Below are 18,535 nucleotides of genomic sequence, written 5' to 3' on the forward strand. Positions count from 1 at the left end.
GTGTGGCACCGACGGAATGTCGAATAATTCACAACAAGGTAGAGAAAATTATGAAGAATGAGATCATTCAGCCTTCGCGGAACCCATGGTCTTCAGCAGTGGTTTTCGTCAAGAAGAAGGATGGCAGTTGGCACTTTTGGGTCGATTACAGGAAGCTTAATAAGATAACTAAAAAGAATGTTTACCCACTTCCATGAATTGACGATACACTAGATTGTCTGAAGTGCGCAAAGTTTTTCTCATCCATGGACATGTACGTGGGATACTGGCAAATCGAAGTAGATGAGGCTGATCATGAGAAAACTGCATTCATCACTCCCGAGGGCCTGTATGAGTTTAAGGGAAGGCTTACTATCTTTCGGTTCAAAAACTCGATATTTTTTGTTTAATTGCGTTTTTGGATCCATAAAAGTGATTAGAATCCACCCCTAATATGGAATTGCCAAGCTATTCCAAATATGGAATGGAAATGTTTGTTATTTGCGGTTGAACAAAAAAAAAAAAAAAAAAAAAATAGCACCTGCCTGAAACTGGCCTTTTTCACTTACCAGTTTTTTTTTAGAATTTCTACTCTGTAGCCGTGAAAAATTATTCTATTTGCTTGCCCATGACTAAAACTGATAAAGTGATCAAGAAGCTTACGATGTACTATGGCTTGGCAATTTGACGGCATACCAATTCGCTGGAACAGATGAAGAAGGCACTTTGGGCAACGTACTTCCACAAGTGTTCGACAGACGACCACCCACAACACCAAAATTGTCCAGCTGGGGAAACTAGTTGGTGCAAGTGGTGCATTGCAGAGGCTACCAGACATCTGGATGAACACCAACACGACCAGCCACTCTCCAAAGAAGTTCAAAAAGTGGTTCATCCAATCTACGAGGCTCTTTCAGAGGACAAGTTATTGTACCAGTGCTTGGGAGGAAACACACAAAATTCAAATGAAAGTTTGAACGCATGTGTTTGGAACTTAGCCCCCAAGCATTTGCATTCTGGTGCAAAGACTGTGGAGATTGCGACTTTCCTGGTGTGAGCAGCTTCAACGAAGGGTATTCAGCAAATCTGAAGACCATGACAATGATAGACGTCACTCTGGGACTCTATTCGACACAGTTCGCCAAGCATTCGCCGCTTGTCACTGGCCGTACGAGCGGCTCTGGAGCAGTGCAGGATGGACCAGATCAAGCAGAATGCCCTCTATGAGGAAGAGGAATGGCTAGTTTATGGACCCGGAATAGCAGATTGAACGTAAGTTGCATAATATTGCATTTATATGTAGTCAAAAATTCAAACGCTTTTTTCTCTAAATGACTTTTTTTTTATCGTGCGGTATGGTAACTTTAAATCTACTGAACCGATTGGCATGATTCTTTGTTTCTGATGAAGCTAACTAAATTGTCTAGGAGTTGTACCACTTTTATTCCGCTCCATCAACTACAAATATTTTTACTTGGCCGACGAAATCGAAAAATCGATGAAAAAACAATTTTTTTTTTCTCCAAATGGCTGCCATTTTGTTTCCTATGGTCCAAATAACTTAAGCGAGGTACAACTCCTAAAGAATCTTATACACTTTGCTAACGTCAAATCAATATTGATTTCAGATGAGCCAGTTGACCTGTGACATACCGTGCGTGGAGGTCTACATCGATATTTTGTTGCATTCTGAAGGCACTTCTGTCTTTGGGCTTCAACATTTCCAGTCGAAAAAATTCCAGTTTGTAGAGGAAATATCAATACACATTTCGTCCAAATTTGATATTGATATCTATAACACATCCCGAGAAAAAAATTATCAAAGAACATGCTTTTTTCAGGCCAAAGATAGTAAACCTCCCCTTAAGGTAATGCCATTTGGTTTGTGTAATGCTCCAGCAACTTTTGAACAGACGATGGATAATCTTCTAAGTCACCTGAAGTGGACGATGTGTCTTTGTTATTTAGATGACATTATAGTGTTCTCAGAGACATTTGATGAACACGTAAAAAGACTGAGGGCCATTTTAAGTGTCTCCAACAAGGCGGACTGAAGCTTAAGCCAAGAAAGTGTCTCTTTGGAGCAAAAGAAATCAAAATAGTTGGACACTTTGTGTCAAAAAAAGGCGTGTGGCCAGACCTATAAAAGGTGAGATCTATAACAGAATTTCCTATCCCTAAAAGTGTTAGAGATGTGAGAAGCTTCCTCGAATTATGTTCTTATTACTGTTGTTTTATCAAAGACTTTTGTATAAAAGCCAGGCCACTCTAAGAGTTTTAACGGCCGATGCTAAAATTATCTGGGGTGGTGCTCAACAAGAGTCTTTTGATGTGCTGCGAAAAGCTCTGATGACTGACCCTGTACTTGGTCTGTATGATGAGAGAGCACCTACAGAACTACACACAGGTGCCAGTGGGTATGGGATCGGTGACGTCCTGGTGCAAATTTCAGATGGAAAAGAGAAGGTTATAGCCTATGCTTCTGGGACACTTAAAAAATCCGAGACAAACTACTCAACAACAGAAAGATAATGTGCAAATTTCAACAGTATCTCTATGGAAGGCCATTCACAGTTGTAACAGACCATCATTCACTTTGTTGGTTGACAGGTCTTAAGGATACAACAGGACGACTCGCCAGGTGGGCACTACGTCTTCAAGAGTATGATATTACCATAGTGTACAAAAGTGGAAGAAACACCAAGATGCCAACTGTCTCTCAAGAAACCCTGTGCAAGACTATTCAGACTTTGATAAAGACAGTGACTGTCTCGCTGCACTCCAGGATCTCTTTGCTGAGCAGAAGAAGGAGGCCAAGATATATCAAATTATGCTTACCTTAAAACGGGCAGAGGACGTGAAAGGACAATTTAGGGTAGTTAATGGATTACTTTGCAAGAAAAACTTTGATCCATTTGGAAAGAGGTGGCTACCAGTGATTCCTAAACACATGCGCTTAGATGTTCTACAGAAATTCCATGACACAACTGAAGCCGGACATTTAGGATATATTAAGACATGCAATAGGATCCACAAGAGATTTTTCTGGCCAGGTTTATTTAGGAGTGTCTGTCACTATGCGTTGAACTGTCGAGAATTCCAGAGGAGAAAGACAGTTCCTAGAAATCACCTGGCCGACTCATCCCAATTCCACCAGCCGAAACGCCTTTCCAGCGTGTTGGGACTGACCTCCTCAGATGATTTCCAATGTCTGCTAGTGGCAATAGATGGATTATTGTTTGAAGTGATTATCTGACACGCTATAACATTACTAAAGCCGTGAAAACAGCCGAAGCATTCGAGGTAGCCAAATTCATCAGGGAAGACATTGTATTAAAACACGGTGCCCCAAGGTCGTTAATTACGGATCGAGGGAAAGTTTTTCAATCGAATCTTGTGACAGAGATAAACCGTTAGTGCAACATTACTCGTCACATGACGACTGCCTACCATCCGCAAACTAACGAGCTTACTGAACGCCTTAATAAGACCTTGGCCGACATGCTATCAATGTTCATCAGTGTTGAGCAGAGCAACTGGGATGAGGTGCTACCTTTCGTGACGTTTGCCTTCAACACCGCCAAACAAGACACCACTGGATTTACACCATTTTTCCTGGTGCATGGGCGTGAGGCATCTATGACGATGGACACTGTGTTTCTATTACATCCTGATGATGCGGATGACAACTACATCGGCCAGGTGTTAACCGGAGCTAAGGAAGCTTAGCAATTAGCTCGACTCCACACACTGCAGGCTCAAGAAAACGATCACCGAAGGCATGACGCGAGCCACCGCCCTGTTGTCTACCAGCCTGGTGACCTCGTCTGGATCTTCACTCCTGTTTGAAAGGTTGGTCTCTGCGAGAAGCTCCTCAGGTGCTACTTTGGACCTTATAATGTTGTAAAACGGTTGTTTGATGTTGCTTATGAAGTTGAAGATTTTGACCCAGACACAAGACGACGAAAGATCAGAGATATGGTCCACGTCCTTCGAATGAAGCCCTATAAGGATCCTGCAATCCAGGGTAAATTCGAAGCTCTAGCGACAGGCAAAAAGTGGAAAGGTGGCGAAGAGCATAGCAGCAAAGGAAGTTCTAAGAGGATCACCGCCAGGGCGAACATCAGTCATCAGGAGTCGGAGTATGCAGAATCGATGACTCATTCCTGGACTAGGAGGACCATGATGCTGTTCTCTTAGGGAGGGAGCAATGTCACAGTAGAACCTTGCTGCAGTCACTGTGGTGCAGTGGTTATGATACTAGACTTTTGCATGGAGGGTTATGAGTTCAAAACTCATCTGAACTGTAAAATTTCAATTTCTATATTCAGTTCGAGTACATTCTAGAAGTATCCACAAATGTCAAGAATCATTGTACTGGAATGTTCTGTAATTGTATATATAATGTACGTGTTATGGCCGGAGGCAGTTCGCTCTGCACTCTTGTATGTGCAAATGCTAAATAAACCTTCGTTAAGTGAAGTCAGTGTTCGTCATTCATCTAATTACACCTTCTTCTACTAGATAATATAGATAAGAAAATTTCCATCTTTTGCACCAAACACATTCCACCTACTCATGTTAAGGCATCTCAGTGTTTAATACACACAGATAAATTCAGTTGCAAAAGACAGATTCTTCCTTATTTTTACAATAATGCATTATTGAAGTTAGCAACTGAGGAGAAATGACTGCAAATGTTAATAATGTTACTGGTCTTTTTTGTTCATAATGTGGTCCAGTAGAGCTCAAATATTAATAATAATATTAATAATAATAATAATAATAATAATAATAATGAGGAAGGGGATTTATCGACATAAAAAACCTACATCATGGACAGGTAGACAATTTAAGAAAATTCTTTATAGAACAAGCAGAAACTAGCAAAATACACAAAGCAATCACTCATATAAATACATTGGCTACACCATTGCAATTGCATAACCACTTCTACAACCCTTTAGATCACATAACATCAACAGATACAAAGAAAGTAAATTGGAAAAAGAAAACACGACATGGCAAGCACCCGTATCATCTAACACAGCCACACATCGATCAAGACGCATCCAACACATGGCTAAGGAAGGAGTCATGATTGCAATGCAGGATCAAACAATAAACACCAGGTATCACAGCAAGCATATTATTAAAGATCCCAATACCACAACAGATACATGCAGACTTTGCAAACAACAAATAGAAACAGTAGATCACATCACAAGTGGATGTATAATACTAGCAAATACAGAATACACCAGAAGACATGGCAATGTAGCAAACATAATACATCAACAACTTGCCATACAACGTAAACTAATAAAACAACACGTTCCCACATACAAGTATGCACCACAAAATGTACTGGAGAATGACGAATACAAATTATACTGGAACAGAACCATTACATCTACATCTACATCTACATCTATACTCCGCGAGCCACCTTACGGTGTGTGGCGGAGGGTACTTATTGTACCACTATCTGATCCCCCCTTCCCTGTTCCATTCACGAATTGTGCGTGGAAAGAACGACTGCTTGTAAGTCTCCGTATTTGCTCTAATTTCTCGGATCTTTTCGTTGTGATCATTACGCGAGATATATGTGGGCGGTAGTAATATGTTGCCCATCTCTTCCCGGAATGTGCTCTCTCGTAATTTCGATAATAAACCTCTCCGTATTGCGTAACGCCTTTCTTGAAGTGTCCGCCACTGGAGCTTGTTCAGCATCTCCGTAACGCTCTCGCGCTGACTAAATGTCCCCATGACGAATCGCGCTGCTTTTCGCTGGATCATGTCTATCTCTTCTATTAATCCAACCTGGTAAGGGTCCCATGCTGATGAGCAATACTCAAGAATCGGACGAACAAGCGTTTTGTAAGCTACTTCTTTCGTCGATGAGTCACATTTTCTTAGAATTCTTCCTATGAATCTCAACCTGGCGCCTGCTTTTCCCACTATTTGTTTTATGTGATCATTCCACTTCAGATCGCTCCGGATAGTAACTCCTAAGTATTTTACGGTCGTTACCGCTTCCAATGATTTACCACCTATGGCATAATCGTACTGGAATGGATTTCTGCCCCTATGTATGCGCATTATATTACATTTATCTACGTTTAGGGAAAGCTGCCAGCTGTCGCACCATGCATTAATCCTCTGCAGGTCCTCCTGGAGTGCGTACGAGTCTTCTGATGTTGCTACTTTCTTGTAGACAACCGTGTCATCTGCAAATAGCCTCACGGAGCTACCGATGTTGTCAACTAAGTCATTTATGTATATTGTAAACAATAAAGGTCCTATCACGCTTCCCTGCGGTACTCCCGAAATTACCTCTACATCTGCAGATTTTGAACCGTTAAGAATGACATGTTGTGTTCTTTCTTCTAGGAAATCCTGAATCCAATCACAAACCTGGTCCGATATTCCGTAAGCTCGTATTTTTTTCACTAAACGTAAGTGCGGAACCGTATCAAATGCCTTCCTGAAGTCCAGGAATACGGCATCAATCTGCTCGCCAGTGTCTACGGCACTGTGAATTTCTTGGGCAAATAGGGCGAGCTGAGTTTCACATGATCTCTGTTTGCGGAATCCATGTTGGTTATGATGAAGGAGATTTGTATTATCTAAGAACGTCATAATACGAGAACACAAAACATGTTCCATTATTCTACAACAGATTGACGTAAGCGAAATAGGCCTATAATTATTCGCATCTGATTTATGACCCTTCTTGAAAATGGGAACGACCTGCGCTTTCTTCCAGTCGCTAGGTACTTTACGTTCTTCCAGCGATCTACGATAAATTGCTGATAGAAAGGGGGCAAGTTCTTTAGCATAATCACTGTAGAATCTTAAGGGTATCTCGTCTGGTCCGGATGCTTTTCCGCTACTAAGTGATAGCAGTTGTTTTTCAATTCCGATATCGTTTATTTCAATATTTTCCATTTTGGCGTCCGTGCGACGGCTGAAGTCAGGGACCGTGTTACGATTTTCCGCAGTGAAACAGTTTCGGAACACTGAATTCAGTATTTCTGCCTTTCTTCGGTCGTCCTCTGTTTCGGTTCCATCGTGGTCAACGAGTGACTGAATAGGGGATTTAGATCCGCTTACCGATTTTACATATGACCAGAACTTTTTAGGGTTCTTGTTTAGATTGTTTGCCAATGTTTTATGTTCGAATTCGTTGAATGCTTCTCTCATTGCTCTCTTTACGCTCTTTTTCGCTTCGTTCAGCTTTTCCTTATCAGCTATGATTCGACTACTCTTAAACCTATGATGAAGCTTTCTTTGTTTTCGTAGTACCTTTCGTACATGATTGTTATACCACGGTGGATCTTTCCCCTCGCTTTGGACCTTAGTCGGTACGAACTTATCTAAGGCGTACTGGACGATGTTTCTGAATTTTTTCCATTTTTGTTCCACATCCTCTTCCTCAGAAATGAACGTTTGATGGTGGTCACTCAGATATTCTGCGATTTGTGCCCTATCACTCTTGTTAAGCAAATATATTTTCCTTCCTTTCTTGGCATTTCTTATTACACTTGTAGTCATTGATGCAACCACTGACTTATGATCACTGATACCCTCTTCTACATTCACGGAGTCGAAAAGTTCCGGTCTATTTGTTGCTATGAGGTCTAAAACGTTAGCTTCACGAGTTGGTTCTCTAACTATCTGCTCGAAGTAATTCTCGGACAAGGCAGTCAGGATAATGTCACAAGAGTCTCTGTCCCTGGCTCCAGTTCTGATTGTGTGACTATCCCATTCTATACCTGGTAGATTGAAGTCTCCCCCTATTACAATAGTATGATCACGAAACTTCTTCACGACGTTCTGCAGGTTCTCTCTGAGGCGCTCAACTACTACGGTTGCTGATGCAGGTGGTCTATAGAAGCATCCGACTATCATATCTGACCCACCTTTGATACTTAACTTAACCCAGATTATTTCACATTCGCATTCGCTAATAACTTCACTGGATATTATTGAATTCTTTACTGCTATAAATACTCCTCCACCATTGGCGTTTATCCTATCCTTGCGGTATATATTCCATTCTGTGTCTAGGATTTCGTTACTGTTCACTTCCGGTTTTAACCAACTTTCCGTTCCTAATACTATATGCGCACTATTTCCTTCAATAAGAGATACTAATTCAGGAACCTTGCCCTGGATACTCCTGCAGTTTACCAATATTACGTTAACTTTTCCTGTTTTTGGTCTCTGAGGACGGACATTCTTTATCAACGATGATAATGTCCTCTCTGGTAAGCCGTCAGGTATTTTATCGTTTCGCCCAAGGGGGGGTCCCTCTAACCTAAAAAACCCCCGTGTGCACGCCACACGTACTCTGCTACCCTAGTAGCTGCTTCCGGTGTGTAGTGCACGCCTGACCTGTCTAGGGGGGCCCTACAGTTCTCCACCCAATAACGGAGGTCGATGAATTTGCAACCATTATAGTCGCAGAGTCGTCTGAGCCTCTGGTTTAGACCCTCCACACGGCTCCAAACCAGAGGACCGCGATCGACTCTGGGCACTATGCTGCAGATATTAAGCTCAGCTTGCACTCCGCGTGCGATGCTGGTTGTCTTCACCAAATCAGCCAGCCGCCGGAAGGAACCAAGGATGGCCTCAGAACCCAAGCGGCAGGCGTCATTCATTCCGACATGTGCTACTATCTGCAGCCGGTCACACCCAGTGCGTTCAATAGCTGCCGGAAGGGCCTCCTCCACATTACGGACGAGACCCCCCGGCAAGCACACCGAGTGCACACTGGCATTCTTCCCCGACCTACCCGCTATTTTCCTGAGGGGCTCCATAACCCGCCTAACGTTGGAGCTCCCTATAACTAATAGGCCCGCCCTCTGTGACTGTCGGGACCTTGCCGGAGAATCGGCCACTGGCCCAACAGGCGAGGCACCCTGTGGTGGCTCGGAAACGATGTCATCACCACTAGGAAGCACCCCGTACCTGTTGGAAAGGGGTAAGGCAGCTGCCACGCGGCCAGATCCCACCTTCGCCTTTCGGCCAGGCACGCGCGAGCCCACCACTGTCCGCCATTCACCCTGGAGTGATGGCTGACCGGTAAGATGCTCACTGCCGGAAGACGCAGCGACATCAGGGGTTCCATGTGATTCCAAGGCCACCGAAGTAGGCATAGGTCTCACCACAGTTGCCCCAACGCCACTACGAGCCGACGCCTGCGCCTCGAGCTCGATGAGCCTAACAGACAAAGCCTCCACCTGCCCCCGAAGAGTGGCCAATTCTCCTTGCGTCCGCTCACAACAACCACAGCCCCTACACATGACTATGTTTACCCTACTCTATACGGTGACAAATTCCCAAGATAACATATAAAACAACACCACATAACAAACCTTACATCATACTCACCAATAAAATGAAGAAATTAACACAACTAATCGAAATGTCCACACCCAATACAACAAATATACAGAAGATAACAGGAGAAAAAATTGAAAAATACATCCAACTGGCTGAGGAAGTCAAGGACATGTGGCATCAGGATAAAGTTGACATTATACCAATTATACTATCAACTACAGGAGTCATACCACACAATATCCACCAGTACGTCAACGCAATACAGCTACATCCAAACGTATATATACAACTACAGAAATCTGTAATTTTTGATACATGTTCAATTACCCAAAAGTTCCTAAATGCAATGTAACATATACCGTACAGTTAAAAGGAAGTCACGCTTGATCAAGGTCCGCATCACTTTCCATTTTTAAGCAGACATAATGTCTGAGAAAGGAAAGAAATATAATAATAATAATAGGTTGGCAGCCAAAAACAGTTGCAGGATAGAATTTTTTTATTAATAAAATAATAAAATAAAAAAATTCTATCCTGCAACTGTTTTTGGCTGCCATCCTTTATTGTGAAGAATTTTAACAGTTGCTGCTGCAGCCATGTTTAAAATCTTGAAATAATAATAATAATAATAATGCAAGTAAATAGGCAAAATATCTTCCCCCCCCATGAACCATGGACCTTGCCGTTGGTGGGGAGGCTTGCGTGCCTCAGCGATACAGATAGCCGTACCGTAGGTGCAACCACAACGGAGGGGTATCTGTTGAGAGGCCAGACAAACGTGTGGTTCCTGAAGAGGGGCAGCAGCCTTTTCAGTAGTTGCAAGGGCAACAGTCTGGATGATTGACTGATCTGGCCTTGTAACAATAACCAAAACGGCCTTGCTGTGCTGGTACTGCGAACGGCTGAAAGCAAGGGGAAACTACAGCCGTAATTTTTCCCGAGGGCATGCAGCTTTACTGTATGATTACATGATGATGGCGTCCTCTTGGGTAAAATATTCCGGAGGTAAAAATAGACCCCCATTCGGATCTCCGGGCGGGGACTACTCAAGAGGATGTCGTTATCAGGAGAAAGAAAACTGGCATTCTACGGATCGGAGCGTGGAATGTCAGATCCCTTAATCGGGCAGGTAGGTTAGAAAATTTAAAAAGGGAAATGGATAGGTTGAAGTTAGATATAGTGGGAATTAGTGAAGTTCGGTGGCAGGAGGAACAAGACTTCTGGTCAGGTGACTACAGGGTTATAAACACAAAATCAAATAGGGGTAATGCAGGAGTAGGTTTAATAATGAATAGGAAAATAGGAATGCGGGTAAGCTACTACAAACAGCATAGTGAACGCATTATTGTGGCCAAGATAGATACGAAGCCCACGCCTACTACAGTAGTACAAGTTTATATGCCAACTAGCTCTGCAGATGACGAAGAAATTGAAGAAATGTATGATGAAATAAAAGAAATTATTCATATTGTGAAGGGAGACGAAAATTTAATAGTCATGGGTGACTGGAATTCGAGTGTAGGAAAAGGGAGAGAAGGAAACATAGTAGGTGAATATGGATTGGGGGACAGAAATGAAAGAGGAAGCCGCCTGGTCGAATTTTGCACAGAGCACAACCTAATCATAACTAACACTTGGTTTAAGAATCATGAAAGAAGGTTGTATACATGGAAGAACCCTGGAGATACTAAAAGGTATCAGATAGATTATATAATGGTAAGACAGAGATTTAGGAACCAGGTTTTAAATTGTAAGACATTTCCAGGGGCAGATGTGGACTCTGACCACAATCTATTGGTTATGACCTGTAGATTAAAACTGAAGAAACTGCAAAAAGGTGGGAATTTAAGGAGATGGGACCTGGATAAACTAAAAGAACCAGAGGTTGTACAGAGATTCAGGGAGAGCATAAGGGAGCAATTGACAGGAATGGGGGAAAGAAATACAGTAGAAGAAGAATGGGTAGCTTTGAGGGATGAAGTAGTGAAGGCAGCAGAGGATCAAGTAGGTAAAAAGACGAGGGCTAGTAGAAATCCTTGGGTAACAGAAGAAATATTGAGTTTAATTGATGAAAGGAGAAAATATAAAAATGCAGTAAGTGAAACAGGCAAAAAGGAATACAAACGTCTCAAAAATGAGATCGACAGGAAGTGCAAAATGGCTAAGCAGGGATGGCTAGAGGACAAATGTAAAGGTGTAGAGGCCTATCTCACTAGGGGTAAGATAGATACCGCCTACAGGAAAATTAAAGAGACCTTTGGAGATAAGAGAACGACTTGTATGAATATCAAGAGCTCAGATGGAAACCCAGTTCTAGGCAAAGAAGGGAAAGCAGAAAGGTGGAAGGAGTATATAGAGGGTCTATACAAGGGCGATGTACTTGAGGACAATATTATGGAAATGGAAGAGGATGTAGATGAAGATGAAATGGGAGATATGATACTGCGTGAAGAGTTCGACAGAGCACTGAAAGACCTGAGTCGAAACAAGGCCCCCGGAGTAGACAATATTCCATTGGAACTACTGACGGCCATGGGAGAGCCAGTCCTGACAAAACTCTACCATCTGGTGAGTAAGATGTATGAAACAGGCGAAATACCCTCAGACTTCAAGAAGAATATAATAATTCCAATCCCAAAGAAAGCAGGTGTTGACAGATGTGAAAATTACCGAACTATCAGTTTAATAAGTCACAGCTGCAAAATACTAACACGAATTCTTTACAGACGAATGGAAAAACTAGTAGAAGCCAACCTCGGGGAAGATCAGTTTGGATTCCGTAGAAACACTGGAACACGTGAGGCAATCCTGACCTTACGACTTATCTTAGAAGAAAGATTAAGGAAAGGCAAACCTACATTTCTAGCATTTGTAGACTTAGAGAAAGCTTTTGACAATGTTGACTGGAATACTCTCTTTCAAATTCTAAAGGTGGCAGGGGTAAAATACAGGGAGCGAAAGGCTATTTACAATTTGTACAGAAACCAGATGGCAGTTATAAGAGTCGAGGGACATGAAAGGGAAGCAGTGGTTGGGAAGGGAGTAAGACAGGGTTGTAGCCTCTCCCCGATGTTGTTCAATCTGTATATTGAGCAAGCAGTAAAGGAAACAAAAGAAAAATTCGGAGTAGGTATTAAAATTCATGGAGAAGAAATAAAAACTTTGAGGTTCGCCGATGACATTGTAATTCTGTTAGAGACAGCAAAGGACTTGGAAGAGCAGTTGAATGGAATGGACAGTCTCTTGAAAGGTGGATATAAGATGAACATCAACAAAAGCAAAACAAGGATAATGGAATGTAGTCTAATTAAGTCGGGTGATGCTGAGGGAATTAGATTAGGAAATGAGGCACTTAAAGTAGTAAAGGAGTTTTGCTATTTGGGGAGCAAAATAACTGATGATGGTCGAAGTAGAGAGGATATAAAATGTAGGCTGGCAATGGCAAGGAAAGCGTTTCTGAAGAAGAGAAATTTGTTAACATCCAGTATTGATTTAAGTGTCAGAAAGTCATTTCTGAAAGTATTCGTATGGAGTGTAGCCATGTATGGAAGTGAAACATGGACGATAAATAGTTTGGACAAGAAGAGAATAGAAGCTTTCGAAATGTGGTGCTACAGAAGAATGCTGAAGATTAGATGGGTAGATCACATAACTAATGAGGAAGTATTGAATAGGATTGGGGAGAAGAGAAGTTTGTGGCACAACTTGACCAGAAGAAGGGATCGGTTGGTAGGACATGTTCTGAGGCATCAAGGGATCACCAATTTAGTATTGGAGGGCAGCGTGGAGGGTAAAAATCGTAGAGGGAGACCAAGAGATGAATACGCTAAGCAGATTCAAAAGGATGTATGTTGCAGTAGGTACTGGGAGATGAAAAAGCTTGCACAGGATAGAGTAGCATGGAGAGCTGCATCAAACCAGTCTCAGGACTGAAGACCACAACAACAACATCTTACATTATTTGACTATGCAATTAGTGACCAATCTTTGGAAACTGTCACAATATTCAAATATCTAGGTGTTAACACCCAGAAAGAATTAAAGTGGAATGACCACATGAATTTAACCATGGAGAAGGCAGATGCAACAACCAGATTTATTGGAATAATTCTAAGGAAATGTGATTCACAAACAAAAGATGTTGCTTACAAAATGTTTGTATGACCTGTTCTTGAGTATTGTTTCTTGGTCTGGGACCTTTACCAAACTGATTAACAGAAGAGAAAGAGAAGATCCACAGAAAAGTTGCATGAATCATCATGATTTTTTCAATCTGTGTGTGTCACAAAAGCACTCAATGAAGTGCAAGAGGAAACATTACATGAAAAATTCTGTGCATTTTGGAGAGTGCTTACAAAATTCGAAAAGATCAGATTACAAAATGGGCTATGAAACATATTACTTTCTCCAACATATATATTGCTTAATGGCCACAACACTGAAGTTAGAGAGATTTGGGTTCATACTAAAGACCATGGCAGTCTTTTTATCATATACCACCTGTGTATGAATGGTAATACAGAGGTGAGTAATAATACTGGTACACTACGCAACCTTTGCTATTACAGTGGCTTGCAGAGTACAGACATGGATGTAAACATTATGTTTCACACCCATCAGAAGTATACTATTCACAGCACTACTTAATTTATCAAAGGTGGCCCAGGACATTTTTTCTCCTTTATTTATTTCTTTTGCTGTCCATCCACCTGTTGCCATCAACTAACCTAAATACAAAAATCTTATCAGCTGGTTATATGACTTCAGCATTAATTAACACTGTACTCTTCTTTATGTTTTAATTATACATTTTATGATTCTTATTATAATGTGTTTGAGGACTACTTTCAAACTTGCTCTGTTATGAGGGTTGGAAATTAATAGTGGCATCACTGTTGTGGCATCACTGTTGTGGCATCACTGTTGTGGCATCACTGATGTAGAGATGTAATCCAATAACATCACTTATACTACACATTAGTTGCACAGCTCTACCTTACCTCAGCACAAATAGATCCACACTTTCCACATCACGCACATACACATTTATGGGATGACTGGAGCCTTGTGTAGCAAACAGTCTAATACAGTATTTCTGAAAGAAGAACAATGGAGCTAGATAGAAACTGAATTGTGAGAAAATGTACTGCAAAACTTCAAAAGGCTTGCAGGAAATCTGTATTGCCTTACAGAATAGTGACAACAAACTGGGTATGAGTTTTCAATAACGGACACAAAAACTGTGGCAAACATTCGCTGACCTGGTTGCCGCAGTGTCAGTGAAGAAGTGTACGCTCTTACCAAGTTACTGGACAAATTGGATGATTGAGCTGACCCAAGAGGAAAGATTAGTTCATACAACTGTGGTTTCATTCATTCATTCATCCATCCATTGTGTTCTGTAGATCCCATCAGGTAGAAGAACTATCATGGATGTGTAACGAGTGAAAGTATTCATTAACATCATTAACACAGGACAAAGAGAGTACGGAAACTTAGTCTGTATACTGTATTAATAACAAACTATCACTATGCTGTTTAATGATAATCACGCTTATGCCAGCTAAATATAATTGAGTACACTGGTAAGACAAGTGTTACTCTGGCAAAAAAGTGCCTCCTCAATTTTACTATAAGCGCCTGTTTATCTGCTATTAGTAGCTCAATACAACTGCGTTCTGAATCCTGAGCAAAGAGGCTAAGTCTACAAGAAAATTATTTTTGTGCTGTGAATATCACAGTTCACTTGAAACTGATTTTTATTTTTAGAAACAAAAACCACTGCAGAGTAAACCATCACATTCTGAAGTAATGCTTGGGCAAGAGACAAATTTAATCACAACTGGTTCAGTATGATTTGACGGAAATAAAGAAATGGCTGTGATACAATACTGCTTGTACCCATTTGGAATGTAATGAATGAGAAGGAGAGGCTTTCTTACACCGTATCATTATGTTGCATGAGACATGGGCCACATCTTACGAGCCATATCTGAAACATCAATCAGACAAATGGAATCATTACAAATAACCACAACAATTAAAAACTTGTCAAAACCCACACAATGTGAAAGTTATGGTGATTCTTGTGCAGGACTGTGATGCGTTATCGTAATGTATACTGTTCCTCAATGGTAGGTCATCAAGGTGCAGTTCATTTTTGGACCATGACCTACAACCAACTTTGAGTAAAAAGTGGCAACTCTTTCCACAGAATGCACTCGTCATCTTGTAGGACAATAGTCACATGCATACAGTGCAAGAAGAGACTGATCTGTTAGTTATCAGGGCTGGGAAGTGCTGTATCATCCAACGTACCTTCTGGACTTAAGATGTGGTGACTTCAAATAGATTCGTAAGATGATGGAAGCACTTCATGGCATTCACTTCAGAACTGTTACACAAATTCCTCAGTTAATAGGCTGTGTCCATACAAGCTATTAACACAAATGACACCACTAAAGCTGTCCTATAACTTCCATATGACTGGCAATAGGTTACATGCAATGCTACTGAATACTTAGAAGGACAGTAGAAAAAATAGTTGCATCTATTAAAGGTCCAACCCTCATTCTAGCATATTTAGCCCTACATCTACATCTATATACATATTCCACAAGCCACTGTACAGTGCATGGCGGGAGGTACCCTGTGCCACTACTAGTCATTTCCTTTTCTATTTCTGTCTCAAATAAAGCAAGGGAAAATGGCTTCATAAGAGCCCTAATTTCTCGTATCTTACCTTCGTGGTCCTTACACAAAATGTAAATTGGTGGCAGTGAATCATTCTACAGTCAGCTTCAAATTCCAGTTCTCTAAATTTTCTCAATAATGATCCCAAAAAGAACATTGCCTTCCCTCCGCGGATTCCCATTTGTGTTCCTGATGGGTCTCCATAATACCTGTGTGTTGTTCACACCAAGCAGAAACAAATCTAGCAGCTTGCCTCTGAAATGCTTCCACGCCTTCCTGACTGAGCAAGGTGACGCAGTGGTTAGACCACTGGACTCGCATTCAGGAGGATGATGGTTCAAACCCGCACCTGGCCATCCTGATTTAGGTTTTCAATGATTTCCCTAAATCACTTCAGGCAAATGCCGGGATGGTTCCTTTGAAAGGGAACGGCTGACTTCCTTCCTCATCCTTACCAAATCTAAGGGGACCGATGACCTCGCTGTTTGGTCCCCTCCCCCGAAATCAACCAACCAACCATGTCTTCCTTTAATCCAAACTGGTGCATTTCCCAAACACTCAATCAGACTCATGAATGAATCATACTGTGTTCTAGATGTGGTCTCCTTTACAGGTGAACCACACTTTCCTAAAATTCTCCTGATAAACCAAAGTCAACCATTCGGTTTTCCTACTACAATCCTTAAACACTCATTGCATTTCATACTGCTTTACAACATTATTCCTAGATATTTAATCAATGTGATTGTGTCAAGCAGCATCCTAGTAATGTTTAATTTGAATATTATGGGTTCTTTTTTTCCTACTCATCCACATTAACTTACATTTCTCTACATTTAGAGCTGGCTGCTATTCATCACATCAACTAGAAATTTTGTATGAGTCAACTTGTATCCTCCTACAGTCCCTCAACAATGACACCTTCCGATACATCATAGCATCATCAGCAAACAGCCACAGACCAATGCTTACCCTGTCCACCAGATCATTTATGTATATGGAAAATAACAGCAGTCTCATCACACTTTCCTGGGGCTCTCCTGACAATACCCTTGTCTCTCATGAACACTTGACATTGAGGACAACATACTGAGTTCTGTTACTTAAGAAGTCTTTGAGACACTCACATATCTAGCAATCTATTCAGAATTCTCATACCTTCATTTACAGTCTGCAGTAAGGCACCATGTCAAATGAGTTTTGGAAATCTAGGAATATAGGCTCTGTCTGTTGCCCTTCATCCATAGTTCGCAGGATATCATGTGAGGAAAGGACGGGCTAAGTTTTGCATGAGTGATGCTTTCTAAAACTGTGCTAATTCGAAGACAGAAGCTTTTTCATCTCGAGTAAATTTATTGTATTGGAACTGAAAATATGTTCGAGAATTCTGCAGTAGACCAATGTTACTGATACAGGTCTATAATTTTGTGGGTGCATTCTTATACTCTTCTTATATACAAGGGCTATCTGTGGTTCTTTGCAGTCACATGGGACTTTGCCCTCGTGAAAAATTCATGATAAATGCAAGCTAAAAATGGACCGATGCTGTACTCTTAGCAAAACCGAATTGAGATTCCATCTGGAGCTGGTGACTTATTTGTCTTCAACTCATTCCGTTATTTCTCTGTGCCAGGGGTTCCTATTACTATGTCCTCCATACAGGAGTCTGTGCAATTGTCAAACAACAGTAAATTTCTATGATTCTCCTGTGTGAACGATAGCTTAAATGTGAAATTTAAAACTTCGGCTTTCCTTTTGCTGTCTGTTACTGCTACACCAGACTGGTCAACGAGTGACTGGATAGAAGCCTTAGACCCACTTAGCAATTTTATATATGAGCAGAAGTTTCTTGGGTTCTAGGCAAGATCTTTTGCTAAGGCGTGATGGTGGTAGTTGCTGCATGTTTCGTGCAACAATCTTTTTATAGATACATGAATCTCTACTAATCTTTGCCTGTTGTCATTTGAGCTTTCGCCTTTGAACTGAGCGTGCAACAGCTGTTACTTTGTCAGCATTTTCCAAATTTCATTGTTAAACCATGGTGGGTCTTTTCTGTCCTTAACCCACTTACTCAACACAAACTTCTCCAGAGCATGATTACAATCTGTTTAAATTTTGCCCATTATTCCTCTACATCCATCATACTGGAACTAAATGATATAAATTCACTATCTAAGTAGGATGCTAATCTTTATTTATTTGCCCTTTCTAACAGAAATACTCTTCTAGCCTTCTTGATTGATTAATTTATTAACTGTAGTCACTATGATGACATCATGATCACTAATTCTTGTCCCTATAATGACACCAATGATAAGATCATGTCTGTTTGCAGCTACAAGGTCTAAAATATTTTACTGTGTGCAGGCAGTTAAACTAGCTGCTCAAGAAAGTATTTGGAAAACGTGTTCAAAAGTACTTTGCAAGACTGTCAGTCTGTACCCCTTGCAATGAATCTATAGACATTTCAGTCTAGGCTCAGTAGATTAAAATTGGCTCCAACTAATATTGC

The 18,535-nt window shown here is 41.1% G+C and overlaps 1 protein-coding gene across 1 annotated transcript in view; it reads right to left on the bottom strand.

Moving 5' to 3' along the window:
* The window catches only part of LOC126473453 (cytoplasmic dynein 2 light intermediate chain 1), a 96,944-nt gene that overhangs the window by 33,090 nt on the left and 45,319 nt on the right, over window positions 1–18,535 (bottom strand). The gene's annotated exons all lie outside the window — the stretch shown is intronic.

Source organism: Schistocerca serialis, chromosome 4 (assembly GCF_023864345.2).
Source record: "Schistocerca serialis cubense isolate TAMUIC-IGC-003099 chromosome 4, iqSchSeri2.2, whole genome shotgun sequence".
Classification (NCBI taxonomy): Eukaryota; Metazoa; Arthropoda; class Insecta; order Orthoptera; family Acrididae; genus Schistocerca; species Schistocerca serialis.